Genomic DNA, 13,712 nt, shown 5'->3' on the forward strand with positions numbered 1-13,712 from the left:
TGAAGACTCTCCAGTTGATCCAAATGGCTGCCACGCATGCAGTGACAGGAACCAGGAAAAGATAATATTTCTCCAATATTAACTTCTCTGCACAGGCTCCCTGTAAAATCCTTCTCCTCATCTACAAAGCTCTTATTGGTCAGACACAATCATATCCTTATGAGCACATACTACCCTATTACTCCACTAGAGCACTGCACTCCCAGTATGCAGGGTTGCTTGTGGTTTCCAGAGTCTCAAAGTAGAATGGGAGCCAGAGCCTTCAGCTATCAAGCTCCTCTCCTGTGGAAGCAGCTCACAGTTTGGGTCCGGGAGGCTGACACAGTCTCTAATTTTAAGAGTAGGCTTAAAATTTTCCCTTTCGTAACTTTCCTTTTTGTAAGCCCCTTGAACATGGGTGAAGGACTGACGTACTGACGTACTGCGGTAAGCGTATTGCTTCACTTCCGGCTTCTGTGTCATTGGTAGCGTGTGTGTTTGGCCGCTCTAAGCCCAAACAAGTTATATTTGTTTGGTATATATTTCATTACAGCGGCTAACTAGCCGCTAACCACTTAAACGTACATTAGTTTTGCTTAACACTGATAGTTCTCTCCTTCTTTTAGCGACTTTTTCGCTAATCTCACAGTTGTTTACACACTATTCTGTCTGTTACATTAGCTTAGCAGCTAGCGATGGCTTCTCTCTCTCCTTCTCGCTCTCCTTCTCGCTCTCCTGCTCTGTCTTGCTCGGTGTGTCAGATGTTTAGCTATTCCCCCGCCTCCTTTAGCGATAATGGTAAATGTAATAAATGTAGTTTATTTAGCGTGCTGGAGGCGAGGCTCAGCGAGTTAGAGGCCCGGTTCCGCACCATGGAGACGGCTGTAGTCAGCCAACCCCCAGTAGCCGGTGCGGACCGACCCAGTGTAGCTCCTGCTAGCCGTCCCCCGGCAGCTCCCGAGCAGCCGGGAAGCCAGGGAGGCTGGGTGACTGTCCAAAGGAAGCATAGCCCTCAGCAGAAGCCCACGGTTCACCACCAACCACTTCATGTTTCTAACAGGTTCTCCCCGCTCAGCGACACACCTGCTGAGAAGCAGATTCTGGTAATTGGCAGCTCCATAGTCAGAAACGTGAGGTTAGCGACACCAGCGACCATAGTGAAATGCATTCCTGGGGCCAGAGCGGGCGACATTGAATCAAATTTAAAACTGCTGGCTAAGGATAAGCGTAAATACAGTAAGATTGTTATTCACGTCGGCGGTAATGACTCCCGGTTACGCCAATGTCTCTATACTTGTTTTGTTAGATCTTAGTGCTGCATTCGACACCATTGACCATCATATCCTATTACAGAGACTGGAACATTTAATTGGCATCAAAGGAACCGCACTAAGCTGGTTTAAGTCGTATTTATCAGATCGATCTCAGTTTGTACATGTTAACGATGAATCCTCCATGTACGCCAAAGTCAGACATGGAGTTCCACAAGGTTCTGTGCTTGGACCAATACTATTCACCTTATATATGCTTCCTTTAGGGGATATTATTAGAAAACACTCCATACATTTTCATTGCTATGCGGATGATACCCAGCTATATTTATCGATCAAGCCAGAAGAACCTCATCAGTTAGCCAAGCTTCAAGCATGCCTTAAGGACATAAAGACCTGGATGACCTGTAATTATCTGATGTTGAACTCAGACAAGACAGAAGTTATTGTTCTTGGCCCTGAACACCTCAGAAATACAGTATCTAAGGATATTGTTACCCTAGATGGCATTGCCCTGGCCTCCAGCGCCACCGTGAGGAATCTCGGAGTTGTCTTTGATCAGGACATGTCCTTTAACTCCCACGTAAAACAAACTTCACGGACTGCCTTCTTTCACCTCCGTAACATTGCAAAAATCAGGAAGATCCTGTCTCAAACAGATGCAGAAAAATTTGTCCATGCATTTGTCACGTCTAGGCTGGATTATTGCAATTCCTTATTATCAGGCTGTCCCAATAAGTCCCTGAGGACTCTCCAGCTGATCCAGAATGCTGCAGCACGTGTACTGACAGGAACCAGGAAAAGAGATCATATTTCTTCTGTATTAGCTTCTCTGCACTGGCTCCCTGTAAAATCTAGAATAGAGAAAAATCCTTCTCCTCACCTACAAAGCTCTTACTGGTCAGGCACCATCATATCTTAAAGAGCTCATAGTACCCTATTACCCCACTAGAGCACTCCGCTCCCAGAATGCAGGGCTGCTTGTGGTTCCTAGAGTCTCCAAAAACAGAACAGGAGCCAGAGCCTTCAGCTATCAAGCTCCTCTCCTGTGGAATCGGCTCCCAGTTTGGGTCCGGGAGGCAGACACACTCTCTACTTTTAAGAGTAGGCTTAAAACTTTGCTTTTTGATAACGCTTATAGTTAAGGGCTGGCTCAGGCCTGCCTGGACCAGCCTTCTAGTTATGCTGCTATAGGCCTACACTGCTGGGGGACTTCCCATGATGCACTGAGCTTTCCTCCTCTCCCTCTTCATCTTTGCACATTCATCACAGTCCAATGCATGTTACTAACTTTATTTCTTCCCCGGAGTTTCTTTGTGCTTTGTCGACTCGTAGGTCGCTGTGGATCGTGGTCCTGGTACGCCTGGGTGCTGCTGCCGCCATGGGCCTGCCTGACTCTCATCACTACAGTTATTATGTTTAGTCGTAATTCTGTCACTATTAAAGCTCCTATTATTAATCTAAGCCAATATTACAGCTATTTCTACTGTTAGTGCTGCCATACATCTTTGCCTACCTATCTGTCTGTCTGTCTGTCTGTCTGTCTATCTGTGTCTCTACGTCTATCTCTCTGTCTCTTTCTCTTTCTCTTTATCTTTCTCTCTCTCTCTCTCTCTCTCCCTAAAACCCAACCGGTCAAAGCAGATGACCGCCCACCTAGAGTCTGGTTCTGCTCGAGGTTTCTGCCTCTTAAAAGGAAGTTTTTCCTTGCCACTGTCGCCAAAGTGCTTGCTCATGGTGGGAACTGTTGGGTCTCTGTAATAACACTATAAAGAGTCGGTCTAGACCTGCTCTATTTTGTAAAGTGTCATGAGATGACTTTGTTGTGATTTGGCACTATATAAATAAAATTGAATTGAATTGAATTGAATTGAACACGAGATCATACGTCATCATCAAAAACCTTAACATCCTAAAAAAGAATACTACCTAGGCTTCAGGAGTGGGGGAATATAACAAGGATCCCAACCTCTCCTCTTCGGAATGTTATTCAGCTTAACCCTGCTTAGCTTTTTGCCCAAGTCTTGTCAGAATCAGAATCAGAATTACTTTATTGATCCACGGGGGGGGGGGGGGGGGGACTGTACACTTACTTGTGAGCTACTGGTTCCATACTGTTAAGGTTAGGGTAAGGGGTAGGGTAAGTCTCAAGGAAATTACTGTACGTCAATGAAGTGTGTGTAATTGTGATGGTCACAGAATTCCGGAGGACCATTGATGCCTTTATTGCATCATCATTCTAGAACGTTATAGAAGCTGCAGTTAGTGAACACCCAGTCAGACACAGCTTCAGAAGAGAATACAGTCGGGCTAGACAGGGCTCGGTTATCATTTAGGAAGAAACAATGACTCCGACAATTCAGCAGGATTATTTTTAAGGACGAGAGGAGCATCTGCTGCATGAATGGACAAGAGGAAACAACAGGAAATTGCTTTAAGACGAGATCTCTTGGCGGCCAGTATCCACAGGAGGAACAATTAAAGTGACCAACTGCTTTCAATGTGCATGTGGAAATGTGAGAGATACTTGATGTAAAACTATCCTTTAACTTATCCCTATCCTTGAACTGTAACCAAGCTGTTTGTGTTTGGCTAGTGTTAAGAGTGTTCAATGAGTGTTTTATGTATTTGTTTGTTGGTGTTTGTTGGCGTGACATTGTGTGTATTCCCATGATGCTTCTCGTGAATATCAATTCCAACTTCTTAATTGGTCTTGTTTTGGAAGTGCAGCACTGTAGAGAATTTTTAAATGGGTTTTGAAGGGTATGATGAAGGTATTTTTATGCCTTTATTTTGGACAATGAATCAGAATCAAAATTACTAAGGTTTGGGGCCCCGAAGTTTAGCCTGCGGCCTATTGGGCCCCGCCCCCTTTTCATTTTCAGGGTCAATCAAAGCTTCCTGTGATGTGACCTACAGTTTGGCTGGCCACAACAGCATGGAATTGGAAATACCAAACATGACATTATCAAGAATGTAGCCAAGGCCGTTGTTTGCTCAGTCTACTTCCAAACTACGCCTTTACTCACTCCAGGGCCACAAGTCAAGCCCTGCTTCAGGGAGTTGCCTTCTTGGGATCGCAGCCCTCTATCCCGCACTCCCGTATAACGGTCGCTTGGCCAGTAGGGGGCTAAAAGTCGGCCAGCAAGATAGCTCTAATGTGCTTGCTCAGGCAGCACATCTAATAAATTGGAATCAATACAGAGAAGATTAGCATGGCCCCTGCTAAAAGATGACAAGCAAATTCATGAAGCTTTTCCACATCTTAAACAGCTCACATTTCCCCAGGCTGTTGTCCAGCAACTGCTGGGCATATGTGTCCTATATAAGTGGCTGGAATTCCCAATGTTCTTTGTGCTTCCTTCCTTATTATATGGGCGGTGCCAGCAGTAAGATAACCACACCAAGACTTGTCCGACGTGGTCCTGGGAGGGGATCATTAGGTTTGGGGCCCCAAAGTTCAGCCTGTGGCCTCTTGGGCCCTGCCCCCTTTTCATTTTCAGGGTCAATCAAAGCTTCCTGTGATGTGACTTACAGTTTAGCTGGCCACAACAGCAAGGAATTGCAAATACCAAACATGACATTATCAAGAATGTAGCCAAGGCCGTTGTTTGCTCAGTCTACTTCCAAACTACGCCTTTACTCAATCCAGGGCCACAAGTCAAGCCCTGCTTCAGGGAGTTGCCTTCTTGGGATCACAGCCCTCTATCCCGCACTCCCGGGTCGCTTGGCCAGTAGGGGGCTAAAAGTCGACCAGCAAGGTAGCTCTAATGTGCTTGCTCAGGCAGCACATCTAAGAAATTGGAATTGATACAGAGAAGATTAGCATGGCCCCTGCGAAAGGATGACATGCAAATTCGTGAAGCGTTTCCACTTTTAAAACAGCTCACATTACCCCAGGCTGTTGTCCAGAAACTGCTGGGCATAGTTTTGAGGCCAGAAAGGGCTCGAGTTATGGAGCCATCTGGGGCTGTATTGTTAGGGATGAACACACAGCAATCTTGGGAAAACATAGCACACACACCACCTCTGTCAGCTAGGAGAAAATCAAGGGCCATTCTATTTTGGTAAGTCATCAGAGAAGTAGCCGCCAATTGTTCATGTAGTCCGGCAATGGCATCTCTAGTCATATTATTGAGCCTTTGAACATTAAAATGAAGGTAATTAATTCTATCCACATTTTTGTTTACAGTGACCCACCAAAACAGGGATGACTCAAACCCTGCGGTGACTTGGTCAACCAATTTATATTCATCAGGAACACCTCTGGGGACTCAAATTGCATCTATGTAGGTCGGGGAGTTCTGATATAAGTCAAATGATAGTTACAGCCGCTCGAGTACTACAACCTAGTCTCCACAGTGGAGTGTTTTTGGAAGATTTTGTCAGTTGAGGTCTGTCCAGTCTCTGGTAGGTTCTCATCTCCAGTGTCGTAGTCATTGTCAGTCGGTGAGGTTCCTAAGTCAGTCCGAACCTCAGTCAATGTTCTCTCTGTAGGGTCTTGAGTCAGTGCACAGTGCATCTTATGGATCCAGTTGCTCAGTCTGTCTTCAGACAACCATACCTTCACACAGTGTGATGTAGCCTCTTCTACTTTGTACGGTCCCTTCCACCCGGGGGAGGACCAATTGAGCTCATTGACTTTCCTGAGGACCCAGCTTCCCACTTCAACAGGAGATGTGTCGTGGTCCTGTTCTTTGGTGAGTATTTCCGTGACCTGTTGAGAGACGCTCATCACAGTGTTATTCAGTTGTTTAACATACTCACTCAGATCTTCATACTGTAATAATACAGGTGGTGTGTCTGTTGGTGCAGTAGTAAATGGACAGGGCATTTTCCTTCCTGTCAAAATCTCATGTGGGCTGACATTCATTGTCGCATTTGGAGTGGATCTCAGGTTAAATAGCACTATAGGGAGGGCTTCGATCCAGGTTAGTTTTGTGTCTGCGCAGACTTTAGCCAATCCTTCTTTGATAGTACGATTAGCCCTTTCTACTAGTCCCTGAGATGCTGGATGGTAAACTGCACCGAACTTATGTTTGATCCCAAACATCCTTTCTACTTCTCCTAACTCCTCATTGGAGAAATGAGTGCCGTTGTGAGATCTTATTACTGCTGGTACTCCGAATCTGGGAATGATTTCCCTTGTTAGCCATTTTATGACCTCTTTCCCTTTTTCAGTTTTGGTAGGTGTGGCTTCAACCCACCTTGAGAATGGATCTACACAGACTAAGAGATATCTTTTGCCCTCAACTCTGTGATCTGCACTCATGTCAGTGAAATCAATCACTATCTCCTTCCATGGGGCATCAGGAACTGGAAAACTTCCTAGTCCTGCCTTGAGTGAAATCTTTGGATTAAACTGATTACAGATTTCACATGACTGTACAAAATATTTAGTGATGTCTTTAAGGTGGGGGTGCCACCAATGCTGAGAAATGAGAGCTGTTACTTTTGAGCTTGCACAGTGACCTCTACTGTGGGCTTCTTGGCATAGCAAATTCAGTAGTCCAGCCGGAGCTACTATCTTGCCTTCGTGATTTCTCCAGAGCCCTTTATCATCCTTTATGGCTCCTTTTTCTTTCCACGCCTGTTTTTCAGACGGGGCAGCTGCTTCTTGCAGCTCTTTGATGTTTTGTACGCATAGGTCCCTATGTGGTTTATCTTTTACTGCTTTTTGTGTCATTTGTCGATTTACATTGTATCCTGCTATCGCTTTTGCTGCCATATCTGCTGCATTATTTCCTCTTGCTATTCTGCCATCTTCTTTTTGATGTCCTCTGCACTTGACTATGGCTACTTGTTGTGGCTCTAATGATGCATAGTAAAGGTCGAGTAGTTGGTTCAAATGTTTAACAGGGGTGCCAGATGAGGTCACAAAACCTTTCCTTCTCCAGTGACACATGTCTACGTGTACAGCTTGTACTGCATAGGCTGAGTCAGTGTAGACAGTCGCAATTTTGTCGTTTGCTAGTCTACATGCTTCAGTAATAGCCACCAATTCTGCCATTTGTGCTGACGCAAGTTGAGATATTATGTGCACTTGTTTTGTCTCTAGGCCAGTGTGTGTTTCTTCTACCACAGCATATGACGTTAGTAGTGCGCCAGTCGGTGAGTGATGACTATGTCCATCACAATAGAGAGTCAGTTGAGCGTCTTGAATTGGTTCTTGTTGTAGTGTGGAGTGTAGTTGCATTTCTTTGTTGGTTTCTGCTACACGGTCATGGTCTTGTCTAGTGTCCATCTGTGTGGCCATGTTGGCACCTGCACTGGTAAAATGGATGTGGGGTTTGCTAAGAAGTTGTTGTAGGCCTTGGATCCTATGTGCTGATAGTGTAAATGCATTGGAGTCAAGAAATGCTTTTACTCCATGAGTAGTATGTACAATGGTTTGGTTGCTCATTGTAATGTGGGAGGTCTTTTGTATCGCTTTGCCTATAGCTGCTACATGTCTTACACACGTAGGATGTCCTATTTCTACATTGTCCAATTTTGAGCTGTAGTACATTAACACTTTTCTGTCTGTTGTATTCCTACTCCCCCCTTTTGAAAAAGAACGGCGTTGACAAAGCCGTTCTTTTCATCAACATCCAGATGAAACGGTTCACAGTAGTTGGGAGTATGTAGGTTGCATGCTGTAGATGGTGCTGATTTGACGTTCACGAACGCTTTTTCCGCTGTTGCTGCCCATTGTAGGGGAGAGTTGTAGTTTTTGTACCCTACCTGTGTAATTAATGCTCTCAGAGGTGCTACCAGGCCAGAGAAATCAGGCACAAAGTTCTTACTGTAGGTGACCAGACCCAGGAATTGCATCATGGACTTTACAGTCATTGGCTTGGAGTGGTTCAAAATGTCAGTCTTTTGTGCAGTGGTCATGTTAAGGCCAGAGGAACAGATTACACGGCCTAAAAAGGTAAGTTTTGGTCTGCCAATTTGGAGTTTGGATTTAGAGACCTTGAACCCACAGTCAGCTAGGTGGCGCAAAACAGTCTCAGTGGCCACCATGATAGAGTCAGAGTCCGGGGCTGCCAGTAGGATATCATCTACATACTGGAGAAGGGAAACCCCTGAAGGTAATGTCAAGGACTGCAGTTGCTGTTTCAGGACATGATTGAAGATTGATGGAGAATCAATAAACCCTTGTGGGAGGCGAGAGTAAGTGTACTGTGCTCCCTGGTAAGAGAATGCAAACGTTTGTTGTGAGTCTGGGTGTAGGGTAACACAAAAGAATGCGTTGGCTAAGTCTATGCAAGAGACCGAGGAGGTGAGCTCTGGGCTGCATGTGTTGTGTCAGGCTGTGTCTGTGTGGTGGAGCACTTTCACAACCTCCAAACATCCCTTTGTCCTGCATTTCCCTCGTCCAATCTACAAACCTTTCTAATCCCTTTTTCGTTTCATCTTTTGGAACTTTCTTCTGCCATCTCACTATTGTTTCAGCTAAGACCGACGACAAAGAGCCGGATTTGCAATCCTGCCACAATTTTCTGCGACATTTTTACATTACACGTGTTATTCAGAGAGGGTGAGTGGCACAGTGCCCGAGTGAGGACCCAATCAAGAAGCTTCTACACGGAGTCTATTACTCGCGCTTGATTGTTGAGGGTTTTCCCAGTCTATTCACTCGTTTTAATTCACCACCGTCTGTAACACATTAACTAAAATATCCCCTTTTATGCTATTCCAATCCCCCATGCACACAACTACTTGATCTGTGTTAGTGCAGGAATTTTCGAGAAGTCTGTACTGTCCGATACACTGACACATGCACAGTAAAAATATCAATCAAGTAGGAAACCACCCCACATTTGTATGAAAAATAACAAACTTTTTACTGTGTCCTCATAAAGATTTTATCTTTACAATTATACCTGGAATTATTTTTCAATTTTTTTATTTTTTTATTTTCTTCACCTATCGTGGCATCGCCTTTCGCGGCATCGGGACAATCAAACTTCTCCCGGCATCAGGCTTCCCTGGCATCGCCTTTCGCGGCATCGGGACAATCAAACTTCTTCTGGCATCGGGCTTACCCCAGAATCAAAAATGTCCTGAGTTTGAAATGTCCAATTCAAACTAAACTAGGACACTTATTCACTTTCCCTCACGTGAGACTATGTGTTTTTTACTTTACATGTGACCATTTCAGTAAAAATCAAACAATCATTAATCATTCTCCAAAAGAAAATGACTATGCTTTTAGCGATCAGAGAATAATCTTATTCAGACAATTTGTTTTGGTATGCCCAATGTGCAGAAATTTCAAGTAGAAAAGAGGTTTTCTGCTTACCTTTTTGTTTCAGGCGCCTGGAATTGTCTGAAAAAGAGTCTCCTTTGATCGACTCCGGCGGTCCTCAATCGGACGCAGTCTCAGAGTCAGCCAATCCGGGTCAACGGCTCTAGCTTTAGCAGTGGAAAAAGACGAAAGCCCCAGTATGATCTCGGCCACTGACAAACCACTGCTCAAAGGTTATGAGAAAATGTTCAATATCTTGTGAATCTGTTAATTGTTGAAGTTTAGGCTCTTTAGAAAACCGAGATTGACCGTACTGAGAGTCACCCTGCTGGAGGACTCCTGGTGGACAAGTGCCTTGTGCCGGAGAACTGACCAGGTCTACATCACCAAGAGGACTCTTCTGTGGGAGGGATAACCCAGGCACAGGCAAAGTTTGTGCTTGGACCTCCAATTGGAGGAGAGTGGGGGCAGTTTTGCTCCAGAGTGATGTCCAGTGGGTAGTGAGGCCAGTCAGTTGCTTCTGAAGGAAATTTAACAGTTATCAACATCATTATTCTGTTATTGAGACGGAGGGTTACCACAACCCTCTGACTGGTGTGACGACCGCAGCCTAACCTGTCTAATGGTTACTGTTTATTCCTGTCTGTCCCTGAAGGTAGCAGTGGAGCACAGCAGTTAGTCTGATTGGGAGCATCTGGGCCAGGTGCTATAAAGGCCAAGCCCAGTTGCCATTCTCGCTCGTTCTCTCGTTATTCCCTTTGTTGTTGTTTGTGTTAAAATAAATGTATTTCATTGTCATCTGTGTCCATTTCCGAATTGGTCATGGCCTTTGAACCACGTTATGACAATAGTTTAAAGAAAAGTTCTCATTGCATAAGTGGAAGTTTGCACATTAGTTCAGGAAGTTTGAATTATGAACGTGGGGGTCACATTTCCAGGACCTTCACATTCCCAATCTAGCATGCGAACTTCCAAGACCAATAACCTAAATTTGAAAAACCAGTATGGAAGTTTGGCATTCATTGTGCTGCTGTCCAGAGAACATGTCCTTTAACTCCCACATAAAACAAACTTCAAGGAATGCCTTTTTTCACCTATGAAACATTGCAAAAATCAGGAACATCCTGTCTCAAACAGAAAAACTAGTCCATGCATTTGTTACTTCGAGGCTGGATTATTGTAATTCCTTTTTATCAGGCTGCCCCAATAAGTCCCTGAAGACTCTCCAGTTGATCCAAATGGCTGCCACGCATGCACTGACAGGAACCAGGAAAAGATAATATTTCTCCAATATTAGCTTCTCTGCACTGGCTCCCTGTAAAATCCAGAATAGAGTTTAAAATCCTTCTCCTTACCTACAAAGCTCTTACTGGTCAGACACAATCATATCCTTATGAGCACATACTACCCTATTACTCCACTAGAGCACTGCACTCCCAGTATGCAGGGTTGCTTGTGGTTTCCAGAGTCTCAAAGTAGAATGGGAGCCAGAGCCTTCAGCTATCAAGCTCCTCTCCTGTGGAAGCAGCTCACAGTTTGGGTCCGGGAGGCTGACACAGTCTTTAATTTTAAGAGTAGGCTTAAAATTTTCCCTTTGGTAACTTTCCTTTTTGTAAGCCCCTTGAACACGAGATCATACGTCATCATCAAAAACCTTAACATACTAAAAAAGAATACTACCTAGTCTTCAGCAGTGGGGGAATATAACAAGGATCCCAACCTCTCCTCTTCAGTATATTATTCAGCTTAACCCTGCTTAGCTTTTTGCCTTGTCAGTCTTGTCAGAATCAGAATCAGAATTACTTTATTGATCCACGGGGGGGGGGGAGCTGTACACTTACTTGTGAGCTACTGGTCCCACACCGTTAAGGTTAGGAAAAGGGGTAGGGTAAGTCTCAAGGAAATTACTGTAAGTCAATGAAGTGTGTGTAATTGTGATGGTCACAGAATTCCGGAGGACCATTGATGCCTTTATTGCATCATCATTCTAGAACGTTATAGAAGCTGCAGTTAGTGTCAGACACAGCTTCAGAAGGGAATACAGTCGGGCTAGACAGGACTTGGTTATCATTTAGGAAGAAACAATGACTCGGACAATTCAGCAGGATTATTTTTAAGGACGAGAGGAGCATCTGCTGCATGAATGGACAAGAGGAAACAACAGGAAATTGCTTTAAGACGAGATCTCTTGGCGGCCAGTATCCACAGGAGGAACAATTAAAGTGACCAACTGCTTTCAATGCGCATGTGGAAATGTGAGAGATACTTGATGTAAAACTATCCTTTAACTTATCCCTATCCTTGAACTGTAACCAAGCTGTTTGTGTTTGGCTAGTGTTAAGAGTGTTCAATGAGTGTTTTATGTATTTGTCTGTTGGTGTTTGTTGGCGTGACATTGTGTGTATTCCCATGATGCTTCTCGTGAATATCAATTCCAACTTCTTAATTGGTCTTGTTTTGGAAGTGCAGCACTGTAGAGGATTTTTAAATGGGTTTTGAAGGGTATAATGAAGGTATTTCTATGCCTTTATTATGGACAATAAATCAGAATCAAAATAATTAAGGTTTGGGGCCCCGAAGTTTAGCCTGCGGCCTCTTGGGCCCCGCCCCCTTTTTCATTTACAGGGTCAATCAAGGCTTCCTGTGATGTGACTTACAGTTTGGCTGGCCACAACAGCAAGGAATTGGAAATACCAAACATGACATTATCAAGAATGTAGGTAAGGCCGTTGTTTGCTCAGTCTACTTCCAAACTACGCCTTTACTCACTCGAGGGCCACAAGTCAAACCCTGCTTCAGGGAGTTGCCTTCTAGGGATCGCAGCCCTCTATCTCGCACTCCTGTATAGGGGTCGCTTGGCCAGTAGGGGGCTAAAAGTCAGGCAGCGAGTTAGGCCTAATGTGCTTGCTTGGGCAGCACATCTAATAAATTGGAATCAATACAGAGAAGATTAGCATGGCCCCTGCGAAAGAATGACACACAAATTCATGAAGCATTTCCACATTTTAAACAGCTCGCATTTCCCCAGGCTGTTGTCCAGAAACTGCTGGGCATGTGTGTCCTATATAAGTGGCTGGAATTCCCAATGTTCATTGTGCTTGCTTGCTTCCTTCCTCATTATGTAGGCAATGCCAGCGGCAAGGAGGCCACACCGAGGCTCACCAACACTTGTCCGACGTGGTCCTGGGAGGGGATGATTAGGTTTGGGGCCCCGAAGTTTAGCCTGCGGCCTCTTGGGCCCCGCCCCCTTTTCATTTTCAGGGTCAATCAAAGATTCCTGTGATGTGCCTTACAGTTTGGCTGGCCACAACAGCATGGAATTGGAAATATCAAACATGAAGTCATCAAGAATGTAGCCAAGGCTGTTGTTTGGTTAGTCTACTTCCAAACTACGCCTTTACTCAGTCCAGGGCCACAAGTCAAACCCTGCTTGGATAGTTGCCTTCTAGGGATGGCAGCCCTCTATCCCGCACTGCTGTATAAGGGTCACTTGGCGAGTAGGGGGCTAAAAGTCAGGCAGCGAGTTAGGTCTACTGTGCTTGCTCAGGCAGCACGTCTAATAAATTGGAATCAATACAGAGAAGATTAGCATGGCCCCTGCGAAAGGATGACACGCAAATTCGTGAAGCTTTTCCACATTTTAAACAGCTCGCATTTCTCCAGGCTGTTGTCCAGAAACTGCTGGGCATGTGTGTACATCTAATAAATTGGTATCGATACAGAGAAGATTAGCACGACCTCTGTAAAAGAATCTAAGAAATTGGAAAATGCCATATGAAATAGAAAACAACATATGTAGACTATGCAATACCACTTTCACTGTAAAAAGAGTTTGTATCGGACATAGTAGATATGTCCAGTAGTTGTTCAGCCTAGTTTAGCAAGTCGGGAGAAACTGCTTGCATGGTTCCAGTGAAGTGATGGAAAAAGGAAAACTTTCGATTGTTGTGGCAGACTGACAGTTAAGTAGGGTGCAGTTCCTCCATGTATATCAAGAGGCAATATTAACATTGTTGTCATGGCTCGTTGGTCTAGGGGTATGATTCTTGCTTAGGGTGCAAGAGGTCCCGGGTTCGACTCCCGGACGAGCCCTTGCTGCGTGCCTGATGTGTCTCTTAAACATTAGATTATCATTGCGATCTATGACTTTGACACTCCCATAAGCAGAAGAGCTACAAATCCTTCAGAGCACAGAAGAACCTTCTCCTTCTAGTCTCTCAGAGATAAGT

At 44.6% G+C, this 13,712-nt stretch overlaps 5 non-coding genes across 5 annotated transcripts; all 5 read left to right on the forward strand.

Annotated features, from left to right (window-relative positions):
• The first annotated feature begins 4,410 nt into the window (after window positions 1–4,410).
• LOC139299526 (U6 spliceosomal RNA) lies at window positions 4,411–4,517 on the forward strand. The gene has a single exon (XR_011598812.1). It is a non-coding gene; the product is annotated as a U6 spliceosomal RNA (small nuclear RNA).
• Window positions 4,518–5,022: 505 nt separating this feature from the next.
• Window positions 5,023–5,129, forward strand: LOC139299515 (U6 spliceosomal RNA). Its single transcript, XR_011598802.1, has one exon. It is a non-coding gene; the product is annotated as a U6 spliceosomal RNA (small nuclear RNA).
• Window positions 5,130–12,383: 7,254 nt separating this feature from the next.
• Window positions 12,384–12,490, forward strand: LOC139299513 (U6 spliceosomal RNA). The gene has a single exon (XR_011598800.1). It is a non-coding gene; the product is annotated as a U6 spliceosomal RNA (small nuclear RNA).
• Window positions 12,491–13,018: 528 nt separating this feature from the next.
• LOC139299509 (U6 spliceosomal RNA) lies at window positions 13,019–13,125 on the forward strand. The gene has a single exon (XR_011598796.1). It is a non-coding gene; the product is annotated as a U6 spliceosomal RNA (small nuclear RNA).
• Window positions 13,126–13,503: 378 nt separating this feature from the next.
• On the forward strand, window positions 13,504–13,575 carry trnap-agg (transfer RNA proline (anticodon AGG)). The gene has a single exon. It is a non-coding gene; the product is annotated as a tRNA-Pro (tRNA).
• Window positions 13,576–13,712: the final 137 nt, after the last annotated feature.

This window comes from Enoplosus armatus, chromosome 16 (genome assembly GCF_043641665.1).
Source record: "Enoplosus armatus isolate fEnoArm2 chromosome 16, fEnoArm2.hap1, whole genome shotgun sequence".
Lineage (NCBI taxonomy): Eukaryota > Metazoa > Chordata > Actinopteri > Centrarchiformes > Enoplosidae > Enoplosus > Enoplosus armatus.